The sequence below is a fragment of the Cygnus olor genome, chromosome 3 (assembly GCF_009769625.2).
Source record: "Cygnus olor isolate bCygOlo1 chromosome 3, bCygOlo1.pri.v2, whole genome shotgun sequence".
Taxonomy (NCBI): Eukaryota; Metazoa; Chordata; class Aves; order Anseriformes; family Anatidae; genus Cygnus; species Cygnus olor.
In genome coordinates, this window is record NC_049171.1 from 57,726,102 (window position 1) to 57,739,062 (window position 12,961).

The 12,961-nt window shown below is 37.7% G+C and overlaps 1 protein-coding gene across 4 annotated transcripts in view; it reads right to left on the bottom strand.

The window, feature by feature from the left end:
- Nucleotides 1-12,961, bottom strand: part of PTPRK (protein tyrosine phosphatase receptor type K) — a 418,105-nt gene that overhangs the window by 330,628 nt on the left and 74,516 nt on the right. The gene's annotated exons all lie outside the window — the stretch shown is intronic.

Below are 12,961 nucleotides of genomic sequence, written 5' to 3' on the forward strand. Positions count from 1 at the left end.
CCAAGTCTAGACACAAGTATGAGGATAAATACTGTGCCCAAAACAAAAGCAGTCAGGCAGTGTAAGTACAGCTACTTAGAAATGAAATAATTACTGCAGAATGAATTTGATAATCCTGCTTAATTAAATCAATCTAGTATAACAGAATGAAAATTAAAGGTGCTTTTTCAGGGTTACATAAACAACAGATATGAAAACCTTACAAAAAAAGTTATGAGGAGAAGTGACAGGCAGAAAGAAGAAGGAAAAGAACATAAAAGATGGAATGGAAAAAAAAAAAACATATATAACACAATAATGTGTCTGCGCTGTTTCATTTCATAAACAGTTGTTTTTGTTGTGTTTTTTTTTAAGCTACATTTTCCAGTGAAGGCAATTAAGTAGGGTGGGAAAGAGAGAGAAGAAAACATGATGATCAGAAGAGGAGGTCAAGGTTTGAGACAGAAGAAACAAAAGAATCAAAAGAGCCCAGTCAAAGAAAAGTAGAGCATAAACACAAGAAAATACAGATGTCATGCGCACAACTTTGAAGCATTTTATCTCCATTCATGGTAAGCAGCGCTTGAGTTTGCTCCTTCTGCTCAAAAATAGCTGGAGAAACTGAAACAGTGAAAGAGAAAATACATAGCATTCATCTTTATTTAGGCAGTATTTTTAAATTCAGAAAATAAGTTATATAAGAACTCAAGAGATAAACATCTCTTGGAAATCAGGGGAGACATTTCTTGTATCCTCTCCTCCCTGTCCTCAGTAGGTTGGGCATATCAATCCAAATAACAGCTGTTCCAACTAAAAATGCTCCTTTAAAAGAGTAAGCCAGAGGACACACCTGAAGAATAACAGGAGCATTTGTTTTTACTCCACTGTCCATCTGACTTTTAAACACTAAATATGGGACAAACATTGCAGGTTCCAAGAACAAAGACCATTACGGTAAATACCAGTTTCACCCTAAGATGAGTCACCCCACACCATGTCTGGTGAGTGCTCTCAGCAGCCCACGCTACACCCCAGAAGAAAATGTGACGGAGGTGGGAGAGAGGGAGGATGACAACAACGAAGAACTACAGTCATTCCTGCCTACTGAACACACACAGATGGCCTGGAATGAGGACTGGCCAGAGAATAAGGAAAGGAGGACGGGGCACGTGTTTCATCAGATTGAGAGTAAAATATTTTTACCTGCTCACAATGGAGTATTTACCTTTCACATAAGAGGTAGAGAATTTACAAAACCAAAGCGTTCATATTTGAGCATGTCCTTCTTATTCAATTGTATCAGCAAATCTAGACTGTCCCAAACTGAGATTATGTTGCATCTTCAGTGAGAGAGAACTCAATTCCCACAGTTGTGAAATTCATTCAAAACTTGTCACTTTGAATTAATGACAAAACAGCCTAAGTTTTAGCAAATTCTATTTCTCTGAAAACACTGTCAGATACTCATCCCAGGACATCCCTTGGACTGCTTGTTAACCAGTGTGTTGGCCAGTTAAGGACGCCAGGAGGGAAAAGAAACCTCTACGTTCTAGAAAAATTCTTGCTAAAGCCCTGTGCCATAAAATGTTACAGCTTCATATTCAGTTCCACTTCAGCAAAACCTTCTCAAATGTTACACTGCAAGAACATAAGCACAACAACAACAAAAACGGAACCAACGTTCCATACTCTGTACTGAGTTGATTACTACATCAGTGTCATTGTCAGACTGTTGAGTGCAAAAGGAGAAATAGTTATGCATCAAAGGAACATTTATGCCTTCAAAAGTTCCAACTCCAATGCCCTATTACCACCAAGAGACTTTTCTAATTAACATCTATCATTATAAAGCCAGAAAGGCTGAGAACATAAATCTTGTTCTTTGATTTAACTTACAATACACTGCTATGATCACTCTACAGCAAAAATGTACATTTCCTTCGACATTTAATTGATAAATGAATAGCAGTTTCCCTTAAAGGGAAGTTATCACTGTCTGCTGTCCCAGCACCAAAATGACATACGGCTTTGAAGCACATGCCTGCAGGGCACCCATTACCCTTTTTAATGGTTTAAGTGCCCTCAGTATATAAATTTAAACTACCAATGAATCTTGCAGACTCATTTGGAAGATGAATGTTCTTAATTGCTTGTCTTTGTGCCCACTATTAATTTTAGTTATCAGGTTCTGATTAGTAATAACAACGAGCCTGTTAACACACAGCAGGCAATCCAAAGCTCCTCATGTGTAGCACACCACCGCTGCATCAACAAAACAAGCCAGCGTCCTTTTATTGTGTACACACCAACAAAGTTTATCAAGATGGATTATTGACCCGCTACCCCTGTATAACTACTAAAACCAATGGCTCCTCCTCATGGGGTACACCTCCTCCTCTTACCAACAAAACTTGACATTTCCAGGCAAGTGAAGTAAAAGTCAGTGCTGTAGCTATTTATTCGGTATAACATGATGAGGCGTTTTAAACCCCTGCAGGTTACTCCCTATGATTTAAAGCATGTGCAAATTTGGATCTCATCTTCTCTGTCTTGACTGTCAATCGCCTGCACGCTATTTCTGTAACTCTGGGTACTTGGCGATAAACCCCATGGAACGAGCTGCAAGGAAAACTACAAGGAGAAGAGGTGATGGATGGATGAAGCCTGCAGTAATGTATTTTGTTCCTAGTCATTTATTCAAAACCATATACTTTTTAAATCAATATTTAATCACCCAAATCTAAAACCACATCTGACAGAAATATTCCATAGTTCAGGATTTCTTAGCACCCTAATTCACTTCCTGGGCTGCTATTCACAATAACATACAGCATTGTTCACAGAAGAAAGAAGATAGACTAGATGAATGCTTAGTTCTTTCCAGACAGGTTCAGCAGCTGAAATCAAATACATATTGCTATCTCCTAACATTTTGCAAAGAGTCTGCTATCTTCTACAAATGACAAGTTAGAAATCTCCAGCTCTGACAATTGCAACTTCCCCTAAACTCAATAAAAAGGTACTCCACTACCAGCCACTGTCCAGTTACGTATCACCACCACCTTCCTTTCACTACGGCTGATGTATAGGCTACAATTTATCTTCAATACTACTCTGCTAATGGGATTCGTGCATATCTATCAGCACACACGGCACACCACAAACATTGATTTGTGCACCTCTGCTCAATATCTCAGCAGGAAGCACACAGCACTGACATTCAAATGCTCTTGGACCTGGCAGTACCTAAATCCAGATTCACCTTACATTTCGAATACCATCCACGAGGAAAAGGCAGCATTGGGATCAAAGCATTAGACCAGACTTGTCCAACCTCAACAGCCCGATGTGGGCTTGGAGATGGGCACACAAGGCAGCCAGCATCCTCCCTTCAAATGATGCTGCCATCAGCTGTGGCCATGGTCCAGAAGGGCCAGAGAGGGCTCTGCCGAGGAGGCAACCCAGCCCTGGCTTCAGAGGAGCTGAGGCTAAGGCTTGACAGCTGGAAGAAAACGAGGTAGTCCAGCAGAAACACATAGTCTGTCGACAGCACTGCTGGAAATGTAAGGTAAGAAAACAGAAAGAATTTTAAATCTGGAGGGTTATTTTGTCAAACTGCTGAATGCATTTTAGGTCAACTCAATTTGTTGGGTTTTTGAAGAAGTATCTGGGAAACATTCATATTCCACTGAAGCCAAGCAAATCAACAATTCACTGTTTCCATTATCTTTTCCCATAAGCTTCACTATGTTATTAACTTCAGGTTAAGCACACCTAGAATTCTCACACTTTCCTTTTCAATATCCTTCAAATAGAAGTGATAAATCATGCTGGCCTCATAAAAATTTCCTGACTACGTGTCCATTTTCATTTATAAAAGATATAGAATCTTTAATGTTCATTATAAAAAGAAAAATATTAATATCCCACACTGAACTCTGGAAAAAGAAATTAAAGTTCCACGAAATAATGTCATTAAGATTAACCCAAATTTAATCTCAAAATCCTTAAGATTAACCTAAATTTAAAAAAGATCATAGTAGTCAAGTTTACACATCACCTATAAAAAGGCATTTAAAGACACTTGAATTCAAAAACAAATTACTTTGTTTTTTAATATTACTGTGATATTTATTTAGCAGTACTCAGTACTGGCACTGCTCTGATTTTGATATCTCCTACATCTTTTTTTATAAACCCAGAAAAGATGGACTGAGTCGTTTTTTCCCCTACGAGGATTAAAAGAAAAAAAGGAAGAAGAATATGCTACAGACTAAGACAAGCATGTGCCTGTAACACCCACTAATAAATAGACATCCAGTACAACTTTCCTGTGACCTTCCAGCTCAATAGCTCAGGTCAGAAAACTGATTCAGATTTTGAACGAATTATTTTTATCTAAAAATTCAAATATCATCACTACAGTTCCTAGAGACCACATCACTTCAACTATTTAGAAGAGAAGCAGTCAGTTTTAAGTGTTCTGCACACCAAAATTTCATGAAATTTAACATATCCATAAAAATTATTAGGAATGGCATTATAGAAATACTATACTGGAGATCTAATGACTTCTAGATGAACAAAACTACTCCCACATACCACCTAAAAATTCTGTATGCCAGTTTTCATATTTAATTAGACATTAACAACTCCAGTGCCCTTTAAAATATACTCGGAAAAGCAATGCACAAAACTATCCAAAACATTCAGGTAATACCAAATGATAAAAGTAGCTGATGAAGAATAATACACATTTACCGGCCACTCCTTACGCCGTCTTAAAAAAAAAAAAAAACAGACCTTTAATATCCAAGGAGTACGGGAAGGGTATGGCTAGACTTTTCTAATCTGATAAAGAATATGTAACAACATAAACAAGGTACTAATTTTGAAGTCTTCTATAGTAACCGTATCTAACTACTCGAAGTCCCAAATACATTCTCACCCAACCCGGCACTAAATTTCAGAAATTAGTAACAAAGCAATGAAAGACAACTGTATATTACGGTTTTGGCACCAGGCTAGACAGAAAGGACATTGGAGTACCTGATGTGATTGGTTTCTTAAACTAATTGATTTTACAAGTGTTCTTCACTACTGATTTCTATAACCTATCAGCATTACAAAGGCATTTTTCTGCCACGGAATGACATGTATAGAAGGACAGCTGAAAGAACACATACTGAGAGTTTATTTTTGAGATCTATTATTGTATCTCACTACCTCTGGTGTTATGCAAAATATACTAGTAACATATTGAATGTCATGTTCCTCAGTTTTAAAGAGTTGGTTATAAAGCCAGAAATTCACCCACCAAAACCAAGCAGATGACTAAGATGAGTGGGGAAAAAAATCTAGTATAAGAGAACAGCTATACTACACTCACACAACAAACTTTCTTCATCATGTTTTGCTTTATACAGGGATCTGTTACCAATGGTTTCTTTGGGACTCGTATGTATGAAGGTGTCATACCAGGAATGAAATACTCTTTTCTCCTCCAGTTCAAATGACTTGTTGGAACAAACTGCTCCTTTTATTCAACATCATGCTTTTATTTTTTTCCACCACCTGCTGCAAAAGCATAATGACTACCTCTAAATCTATCAAAGTAGATAGCTCCATGGTAAGAAGCCAGTACAAAATTATGTTTATCTGGAATGTCAGATAAAAGTCCAGTGAAAATTTAATTTTTCTGCTCACGCTGATTGGTGAATTTGAAGCTTGAAGAGGACAGAGGCACTGTATCAGGTCTCTTGTCAGTCATATATCCAGAAACAGGTACTGCATTTAAAATCACCTACCCACCATATTAATTTACCTGTTTCTGTCACAGTATGCCTCAAAGCACAGAATGTTTTCATCTTTTCAAGGCCCCACATCATTCTAAAACACACTGAGAGCAGAGCATTCATATATTAAAGAATATACTATGAATTGCTGTTAATGCAGCGTGAGAATAAATTTTAATGACTTATGTTTAAATGCCTATGTTCAGTATTGCCTACTGAAATACAACTGAAATAACCTTAATTAACCTATGGCATCTAAAAATACAGAAGGTCAGAAATACTATTTATTTTTTTAAAAAATACCATGAAAACTGTGGCACTTAAAGAAAATGACAGGTTCTCCTTCATTACAGAGAGAAGCAACACCAAGCACTAACAATATTTATCTTCTTTGCAATGATATCTTATTTTGTAGTACTGGAAATCATTACACAAAGCATGACTGATTATAGTTAAGAGCAATAAAAGTCAAGTAAACTCAATTACCTGCAAACACCTTTTAAAATTTTTTAGCTTTGTTCCCATTATCAGTATACTTTAATCATCCTCTTAACTTATTAACTTGAACGTGGAACTCTAGGTCTCATCCAGAAACACCAGTGGAATATAAACAGTAATAGCTTAAAAGGAAACATGTCTGATTATTCTTAAAGGAGTTTTATTTGATTTTCAATGTAAGACTTGTGTTGGTGTTAGAACAGCCAAGATAATCTAAAATAGACCTGTAAATATTTCAGAATAGTAAGTTCACAAGACCACTCCTAAATCACTACATGATATAAATCACTGACATTAAAAATCAACCACACCCCCAACAGTCATAAAGCAGTACCATAACTTATAAAAGCAAAAAATAAAATAAGGTCATAACCAAGTCCCATCTACACATACATTTTTCATTTTGTATCCGTCTTCCATATTCCTTATTAATAGCATGCAGTAGCTTATTTTAGAAAGGAAAAGATTAGATTTAGAAAGGAAAAGGAATTTGAGAAATACTAGGTATAAATTACAAAGAATGCAGGGGGCCTCATGCAGACATCCTTTCCTACCACCATCAGGAAAAGATGCCACTATTAATCCTAGCATTTATCCTAACCCAGATTTTGGGAGAGAATGAAGATTCCCAGTGAGATGTAGCCTACCTGGCCATGCCATTTATTAGATAGCTTCTATTAAAATAGGTTCTTTCCCTCTACACTATGTCTGGAAATGGTTTCTTCATCTCTGATTTTAAAAGATACAATATTGATAGGCTGCAGGAAAACTTTCCATGCTTTACCATCAGTGAACAGGATGAAAAAGAGAAGGAGATGAAGGGGGAAGAAGATCAGTGTCTACTACGCTGTCTGTACTTCAGTTTCTAAGAGAAGCAAAATGTAATCTGAACAAAAGTGCCTTTAAATTTCTTCCTGTTCTTCAGGGAAGGGGAGGCTTTCTGTTTCTTTACATAACTGAAGCTACCAGGACATTTCCCATGTCAGCTCACAAGGTATTCCTAAAACTATTAAGAGATTCAACGGTTTCATAAAGCTATGAACAGACTTTCATTAATACACAAGTGTCAACATCCACAAAACACCAAGGATATTTTGTATTTCAGCTCATAGGCTGTGAGCTTTAGTATTCCTCCTGCGCACTGAGCAGCCTTCTGACCAATTGCACTGGTGACAGGGATACACCGTTTGAATACAAATACTGGGGGGATAAGGTGGGGTAAGGTCATATCATATTTTTGTGACTCTACCAAGAATCAGAAAAATGCCAGCAAGTAAATTCTATGACTTCAAAGACAATTGAGAGCTCCAAAGTGAAATCAATCACTGATTATTTATGGCTATGTGGTCTTAGAATGCTACTTCCGAAAATAACACCTTTTTTAAAGGCACTGTTAATGCTTATTTATAGAAAATCTTAGGTAGATATCACAGTCTCTGGCATTTCTCCTAAATGTTCTCACAATATGCTGTTAAAAGTTAATGGATAAGAATGCGATCAAACTCAGTAGGAGTGCTGAGCGAAGACAGCCCAACATCCATTACATTAAATCACAAAATCTTCTATAGATTCAGAGTGCTAGGTTATTTTGTAGCCTGCTCACCAAGACAAAAAGGTGAAACAAGGACTCGGAAGGAAAAAGTTTACAGCTAACTTTTAGCTCTACTAATCATGTCAGCAATTCAACCAGACAAAAACAGGCCTAACAACTACATCAGCCACCCTATTAAAATTTTGACAGTTTAACCATAAAATATGGTGACGGGAAAAATAGGTTAATTAAAATTTCTTCTGAAAACCATCTCTTATTAAGAGCAGATACAGGTATCAAAATTTTGCCTAGCGGATGAAGGTGCGAGTTTCCAGCTGGGCAGTAGGAGTAACCACGCAACACAAAAAGGAGTCAGATCTGAGGTCAACATAAACTACCAGAAGCTACCTCAATGCCAGTGCAGAAGCCAAACGAATGAGGAAATAAGGGAAGAGTGCATAAATTATATACACCAAACTATAAAAGGGGCTCAAGGAACAGAAGGACAAAGAATATGGAATAAGGAGTGTGGTCAACATGAAAGCTGAGGACTTCCTAGGAAGAGGTGAGCATTAGGTGAAACAATTACAGGAATTACTCCCCATTCCTGCCATTGACAAGGATGGGCAAATAGAAAGTCCAGTAACAGGAAAATAAACTCTTAAGTAAAAAGAAAAGAATGGGGTAAGTAAGGGAAAAAGAAAAAAATAAAAGAAAAAAAAAACATGGGAGATGTGAAGATGTGACTGTACAAAGCAAGAAATTGAGGCAGAAAATAATTCTAATTAATACAGTGCTAGAAAACTGTATTTGTGTTCAGAGTCCTTATGAAATATGCACAGTGTTTTCAATAAAATTGAGGAGTTCTGCTTTGATGAGACTGTGCATAGAACTGTAAATGGTCATGCAAAAAGGAAGATCAAATTAAATACAAGGAAATGAAAAAGACTGATGTTGAAAATGATGTAAGCTGTTAAAAAAGATCATTTCTGAAGCCATTGAAGGAGCTAAGTCCAAGAAGCTGGAGAGATGACTGAAGAGTTCAGGCACGGTATAAATCCAGAGTCACAGGAGAAAAGGATAACAGGAACCTCTCAGAGAAGATCTTTCAATATATGACACAAAGATACACGAAGAATTATGCTAGCAATGAATCAAAGAAATCAGGCAAATGATTGAGAGGAGTAAGGTATAATACTGAGATCAAAAGAATCTTTTTACACACAGGCACTGCTGACCTAAAAGCCAAATCTTTTTACATCATAAGGATACATACCCTTTGCAGTTAATGCTCTAGTTTCCCATGGTACAGCAAGAAAATGGTCATAAACATTTTTAATCAATACGGGGCACTTCATGTCTTCTCATGCAATCCAGCAACATTCTCATGAAAGAAAGGCAAGAAAAAGGAACAACATATTTTGAAAACGCAGACATTCTGTGAAGTTGAATAAGCACTGGAACAGGCTGCCAGTGAGGCTGTGGAGTCTCCTTCTCTGGAGATATTCAAAACCAGCATGGTGTGGGTCCTGTGCAATGTGCTCTACATGACCCTGCTTGGCAGGGGTCATGACCAGACGATCTCCAGAGGTCCCTTCCAATCTCAACCATTCTGTGATTCTGTTTCTATATCCATAAAACAAAGTTTTGAAATTTAAAGAAAGATTTGCTAAGATACAGACCAGCAAACCGAAGATTTCAAGAGGACTGGCCCACTATTTACAGAATCACAGAATGGCTAAGGTTGGAAGGGACCTGTGGACGCCATCTCCCTGCTAAGCAGGGCCGCCCAGAGCAAGGAGCCCAGGACCCTGTTCAGACAGCTTTTGAAGATCTCCAAGTAGGGAAATTCCACAGCCTCTCTGGGCAGCCTGTACCAGTGCTGGCACAGTTTTTACCTGCACAGAAAAAAAAAAAGAAAAAAAAAGAAAAAAAAAAACTTTTCCCTTGTGTTCAGAGGAAGCCTCTTATGTTTCAGTTTGTGCCAGTGGCCTCTTGTCCTTGCACTGAGCACCACTGAAAATAGCCTGGTCCCATCTTCTTTGTACCTTCCCTTGAGTATTTTTAGACAGTGGTGAGATTCCCCCAAGCCTTCTCTTCTCTAACCTGAACAATCCCAGCTTTCTCAGCCTTTCCTCACAGGAGAGGTGCTCCAGTCCCTTCACAATCTTGGTGGACCTTTGCTGGACCCTTCACATCTGTCTTGTACTGGTGAGCCCAGTACTGGACACAGTACTCCAGGCGTGGCCTCAACAGTTCTAGATAGAGGGGAAGCATCAACCTCCTTCAACCTGCTGGCAACACTGCTCCTACCGCAGCCCGGGATACCATTAGTCTTCTTTGTGGCTAGGGTGTATTACTGGTTCATGTTTCAACGTGGTGTCCACCAGGAACTCCAACTCCTTTTCTGCAAAGTTGCTTTCCAGCTGACTGGCCCCCAGAATATACTGCTATTGAGAGTTGCTCCTACCAAGGTGCAGGACTTCACTGAACTTCATGAGTTTCTTATTAACCCATTTTTCCTTTTGAGGCCCCTCTGGATAGCAACATGACCTTCTCGTGTATCAGCCACTTCCCCCAGTTCTGTATCATCTGCAGACTTGCTGAAGGTGCACTCTGTCCCATCATCCAAATTATTAATGAAGATGTTAAACAGGACTGGGCCCAGTATTGACCCCCAGGGTACACTACTAGTTACGGATCTCCAACTAGACTTTGTTTTCTGTGAGATCTTCATAGACAAACTGATGAAGTGCAGGTTAGATAAGACAATGAGGTGGATCACGAACTGGCAGGCTCAGAGCGTGGTGATCAATGGAACAGTGTCAAAGCCTTACTGACATCTAGGTAGATTATATTTGCTGTTGTCTTTCATGTGCCTGGAAATGGTTTCCAGGATCAGCTGTTCCATCGCCTTTGCAGGGATTGAGGTGAGGCTGAACAGCCTGGACTTCCCTAGGTCCTCCCCTTTTGCCCAACCTAATATTGTTTGAAATACTGCCTTATCTTAAACTTCTCTCAGTAATACTTCACATTTCTCTGATAGCAAGAAGAAGCTCTGCACAGCCTTACAAGTTTTAACACATTTTATTCAATCACACGGACCAGTATAATGTAGTCCATTGCACTACATTGCTTACACACGGACTATAAAGTATCAGAGAAAAGCTAGAGATAAAACCCCGAATTATAAATATATATATATATATTAAACAAGCTGAGAGCAGAGAACACACAGAAATAGGGATTTATCTTTCTATCTTCTACCCTTCCACTTTAGTCTCACAAATCTAAGTCATTCTTTAAAGGTGCAGTATAGAATCAAATGAACATCAAATGGATTATTCATTTCACATGCTACTCTTACTGTTAGTTGTTAACTTCATTCTTCAGCAAAGTAAGATTTATCAAAATATTTCACAGACTATCAGGATAATATTTTAGGTAGATTTGATTAGAAAAGAGTCATTTCGCAACAAAACTAGTGAACACAGACCACACAAAAATATGCTAACAACTCACTTTCCTCCTTTACATTGTGCAGGTAAATCACTTCTTACAGTTCTAGACTGATATGACATATAAACCGTGCACGTAAGCATATGACATGTCTCTCTTATCTCAGCATCATCACAATTAAGCCTCGATGAGACCTCTAATGAATAAACAACACAACCCATCATATTATCTTGGGCAAAGCTTACTGGTATACCACCCAACTTAGTTCATGCAATAAAAATTGCTCTCTCCAGACAAATTGCAATGTGCTCACAACACTTCAGCGAGAAATCACTATTTTAGGATAGAAACATTTACAATCCAAAGTGTATTTCTACTACAATTTAACCAACAAAGAAAATGTTACTCTGTGACTCCCCAGGGACTTGATCTCAAATATTTTTAATCTCCAAATCTGCACTTTAGTTTCAACAGAAATAACTACTGCAAGAATACTGAGCTGTATTATGGTAATTTTAAAGCAGACAAGTTGTATTTAATCCCTCTGCTTCTTAAATGGAGAAATACTCTCACTGGGATGGCTTTGTGAAACAGCGTATAGGTAAACCTTGTTAGATTAATCCTATGGCAGACTGTGTAATGAAGTTGTAGCATTTTGGAGCCAATCATCTGTTCATGTTCTGAAGACATACAGCCCAAAGCACCACAGAACAGAGAAACATGATCCCTACAATCTTACAATTCCAGCACAAGTAAAAATGTATCCCTTTATGTTATATATATTGAATACAAGACTAGCACAACGAAACCTATGGCTTGTCTTCGTAGGCACTGACAGGCTACCAATAATAGGCTCTGAGCAGAAAACTACTATTCAACCTTAAAATTTTACAGCTAAATTAGATATTTTCATGAAAAAAAAAAAAATCAGCTTCACACTAAATAGTAGTTAAGAAGTTATTCAAAACATCTAAGGAAAAAATATGAAAAGTCTTTGAAAAAAGTCAACCATATTTGTATATATATAACCACCTAGCTACTTTTTTCTTTAAATAGCACTTCAGAAGTCTGTAACCGAAGCTACAGTCGTAAGACTAACTACACTCTGGAAAGGATGCTGCATTTTATGTTTTCCATATGATTCACTCTTCAGAGTACTGAAATATGTTCCTTACTCCCCATTCCCATTAAAAAAAAACAAGTCTCAAACTTGGCTCTTCTTACTAGCATCTCTTTCTCGAGCTAGACACGGCATTTACACATCCAGCTAGAACTTGTGGAAATACTACATGCCTACGTTTTCACAACATCTTCAGTCACCTTTCGCTAGTGTATTCACAAAAATTTATATATGACAAAATATTCACTTCTTGGTATGCCACTACCTAAAAAGGGGCAGTTTGGTAGCAGTATGATAACCGTCTGAAAAGGTATCAGAAGATCAAGAATGAGTTAAAGTTTGCCCTATATCTCAGCAAATGATGAAAACCTCATGAAAGGAGAAAACAGCTGAAGAATTTTTATTTAATTATTATTTTTAAAACCTGGGAAAATAAATTTATATTATTTCAGTGGGCAATGTGTGCCCTGTAGCCCACATTACTTGCCACTGTGTACATCAAAAAAAAAAAAACAAACCACCCTCCACAAAAGAAACATTCTTCTGACTTTTTTTTTTAATTATTATTATTTATTTTTC